We start from the raw sequence: 5,000 nt of genomic DNA, 5'->3' as shown, positions 1-5,000 counted from the left end.
CCTTTCACTTCATCCTTCCCCTCTTACCCCCTCCTTCCCCTCACTCTCATATTTCCCCTCCCTCCGCCTCTCCTGTCCATTCCTCTTCCTCCCCCTCATCCTCCTATTTCCCCACTCCTCCATGTTCTTCTTCCCTCCCATTCTTTCTCCCTCCTTCCTTCCCTATCTCCCTCCTCTTCCTCCCCCATTCCCCCCCTTCTCCCTCCTCCTCTTCCCCTATCCCTTTCCGCTAATCGTCCTCCTCTTAATAACTTCACTTCTCTCTCTGCTACCTTTCCCCTTTTCCTCTTTCCCCACCCTTCCTCCTCCTCCTCCTCTTCCTCCTCCTATTCCCTCTTGCCTCTCCCTCACTCCCCCTCCCCCTCCACCTTCCCCCCTGGGTCCTCCACTTCCAAGCGAACACACCTTACGTTTCCCATACGTTATTGTTTACTCTTATCGACGAAACGTTCAGCGTCCACTGGGGAAACGTTCTTCAGATATTGACAGAACGTTTATATGTCCTTTTTTGCCACTTGAGACAAAGCGGCCTTCACTTCAGGCCTTGTGGACCCATTAAGGGACACAACGGACTCGCTTTTCACGAATCACCTGCGTCCTGCTAATTCTCTCTCCTTCTTCCCCCCCACTCAGAGTATCATGGCAGAAAACCAACCCCTTGCTGAAATCTCTACGTCGTATTTTTTTTATCTAATAATAAATATATAAAATGATAAATAGATAACTAATTAGGGACATTACACACACACACACACACACACACACACACACACACACACACACACACACACACACACACACACACACACATTCCCAACCGGCACCAGTTAATTTTCATAAGTTTGTCAGTCGATATAATGTGTGTATATATATATGTATATATATACATACATATACATATATACCGTATATATATAATATATATATATATATATGTGTGTGTGTGTGTGTGTGTGTGTGTGTGTGTGTGTGTGTGTGTGTGTGTGTGTGTGTGTGTGTGTGTTTGGATGTGTGTGTGTGTGTGTGTGTGTGTATGTGTGTAAATCAATAAGTAATACAAAAAGCAAATAAATGAATAAATAAACAAATAAATACATGAGTAAATATTCAAGTGAAATAATGAAATCGAAAAATAGTTAATAAACAACGTGCAAACAAAATAGATAATAAAATAAAGTTATGTAGATATATGTTTACCATATAATATCTATCATGTGTTTCATTACTTACATATACATATATTACTCTGCGGAGTTTTGCATATTGTCCTCATGGATAGAAACTCTGAATATTACAAAAAAACGAGAGAGAGAAGAGGAAGAAGAAATAAAGAGAGAGAGAGAGAAAGACCGAGAGATAGATAGATAGATTACATAGACAGAAAGGGAGAGAAAGAGAAAGACAGAGAGAGAGAGAGAGAGAGAGAGAGAGAGAGAGAGAGAGAGAGAGAGAGAGAGAGAGAGAGAGAGAGAGAGAGAGAGAGAGAGAGAGAGAGAGAGAGAGAGAGAGAGAGAGAGAGAGAGAGAGAGAGAGAGAGAGAGAGAGAGAGAGAGAGAGAGAGACAGAGAGAGAGAGAGAGAGAGAGAGAGAGAGAGAGAGAGAGAGAGAGAGAGAGAGAGAGAGAGAGAGAGAGAGAGAGAGAGAGAGAGAGAGAGAGAGAGAGAGAGAGAGAGAGAGAGAGAAGAGAGATAGAGAGAGAGAGAGAGAGAGAGAGAGAGAGAGAGAGAGAGAGAGAGAGAGAGAGAGAGAGAGAGAGAGAGAGAGAGAGAGAGAGAGAGAGAGAGAGAGAGAGAGAGAGAGAGAGAGAGAGAGAGAGAGAGAGAGAGAGAGAGAGAGAGAGAGAGGGAAAAACTGGCATGCCTTCTCCACATGAAACAGCATTCTTGTTTCATGCTAAGGCTGTTTGCACGGTCAAATAACTGGTCCAACAAACTTGTGTACATATGTCATTAGTTCACCCCTAGTTTGAATTTGCTCTCTCCGTGTAATCTCAGATCATTAAACTATAGACAGTAAAGATATTCTACACATGTACATACATGCGTATACACACACACATATATATATATATATATATATATATATATATATATATATATATATACATATATATATGTGTATATATACATACATATATATATATATTATATATATATGTATATATATTTATATATATATAAACATATATGTGCATATATACACTATAAACATGTATATATATATGTATATATATGTATATATATATATATATATATATATATATACATGTATACACATATAATACATATATATATGCATGCATATATACACATACACATATACATATATATATACATACAAACATATATATTTACATATATATATATATATATATAATATATATATATATATATATACACGTGTGTGTGTGTGTGTGTGTGTGTGTGTGTGTGTGTGTGTGTGTGTGTGTGTGTGTGTGTGTGTGTGTGTGTGTGTGTACACACATACTTATTTGCTCCTGATGACATCTTTTAGCCCTTCCCAATTAATCCATCGACGTGGATTATTTTCTATATATTACTTTATTCATGCTGCTGGCAGACGATTTCAATCAACCAAAAGGAATCCTCTATCTCTGAGGATAAAGACAACGAGAAACTGCAAGAGATGCTAAACTGATACCTGAAAAACACACACACACACACACACACACACACACACACACACACACACACACACACACACACACACACACACACACACACACACACACAAACACACACGCACACACACACATATATATATATATATATACATATACATATATATACATATATATACATATACATATATATACATATATATACATACCTATACATATATATACATATATATACATATATATACATATACATATATATATATATATATATATATATATATATATATATATTTCAGGAAGCAATAGTGCACCCCACAAGCTAGCCAGACGTTTAGCTAAACCCGTGTTCAAATCACTAGGCTCCATTAGTAATGTTCATCTACGAAATTCTTCAGATCTAATTAAGATTTGGATTTCAGCAACAATAAATGAGCCAGCTATGATGTTACCTCGCTATTCACCCGAGTTTCATTAAGCGGTGCTCTAAAAGCTGTGGAGCAAGTAGTAAACAATCTAAATAATGAAGATTGACCTGTATCCAAATTAGATTACCTTGAACTAACTTCCTTTTGTGTATGTTTTGGTGCTTTCACTTTTAATGATATTGAATACAGACAACATTCTGACCTAACCATGGGTAGTCCCCTCTATGCTGTGTTAGCCAATTTATGTGTGGAAATACTCGAAACGGAAGATAATATATCAATAATGGGTAGAAGTAGCATATGATTAAGATATATTGATGGCATTATTGTAACTGTACCTAAGAAAACTAATATCAACAACGAATTGAGAAGATTAAACAGTATTAATTAAAACATACGATATACGGCAGAAACGGAAAACAACGGAAAATTACTCTTTTTAGAGACTATTCTTCACAGAATAAAAAAAAAAGTGTAAAGTTTTTAGTATACCGCACACACACCAATAAAGTGGACTACATATATTACATTCGGGGCACAATGATAAAACCAGAATAGGTATAGTAATCGGCTTCTTCCTCAGAGCATTTCGTATATGTAGTGAAGAGTTTCCGGAAGATGAACTACATATCACAAAAACCTTCAACAAACTAAAATATCTAAAAGGTCGCCTGTGTAAATTGAAAAAAAAAAGCTAAATGAATAAGAAAAGTAAAGATAATAATAAATGCAACAAAGAAACCTGACATCTCACAGTTCTAAACTCCAATGTTAATTCACACCTAGGCACATTCCTCTTAAAAGCAGGCATTATGATAGTTAAAACATTAGGTAGCCAAGTGGGACATTTAGTCTCACGTAGTAATAATAACCTCACTAATGAAAACAGTGTTGTATACCAGATACCATGTTTAAAGCTGCCCATCATCATATTTTGGAGAAACAGGTCGTGGACTTGATAAACGGTTATACGAACACAAAAAAAATATGTAAAAACTCAGATTTTCTAATTCTATAGTAGGACATATTGAATAAATAAAGGTTCAACAGATTGAGAAAGACATTAGAAGCAGCTTATATTAACACCAATTATGACATTAACCATAAGGAAGGTTTTATAAGCTTTCCAAAAGCCACAGTTTTATTAATAGTTGAAGAAATTAAATACATAAATGTTATTAGCGTGGCAACAATCTCTCCTAGCCGTTCCAAGTGATGACGTGCCTGTGTATAAAATATCCAAGTTGTGCATCGTTGTTAGCTTTATGATCAAGACCTTACGTATCGAAACGTTAAAACATTAAAATTATCTCATTCTTCTTTCTCCACCTTCAGTTTCACACACACACACACACACACACACACACACACACACACACACACACACACACACACACACACACACACACACACACACACACACACACACACACACACACACACACACACACACACACACACACACACACACACACACACACACACACACACACACACACACACACAGCTTCCCACGCAGAGTGATAGATACTTGGAACAAATTGGACAAAGAAACAGTGTGTGCAAACGCTATTCAAGATTTTAAGAAAAAACTTGATGCTGAGAGATACAAAGACGGGTCACCACAATCATAGCTCCCTTCCCGTATAATACAACTAGGTAAATACATATGTATATATATATATATATATATATATATATATATATATGTATATATATATATATATATATACTATACATGCACACACACACATATATATATATTTATATTACAAATAAAATTTAAATTTTGATTGCGACTGCCTCCAATCCTTATATCCACCTCCTATCCTTATGTGTTACGCGCAGTCTCCGTTTGGCGAGCATCTACACATGTTTTTCACACCGCACCAATCCACTGGTGTTAATGCACTCACCATACTCACCATCACCAC

This window comes from Oratosquilla oratoria, chromosome 40 (assembly GCF_046742065.1).
Source record: "Oratosquilla oratoria isolate Oo_2021 chromosome 40, ASM4674206v1, whole genome shotgun sequence".
Classification (NCBI taxonomy): domain Eukaryota; kingdom Metazoa; phylum Arthropoda; class Malacostraca; order Stomatopoda; family Squillidae; genus Oratosquilla; species Oratosquilla oratoria.
This window is presented reverse-complemented; position numbering follows the sequence as displayed.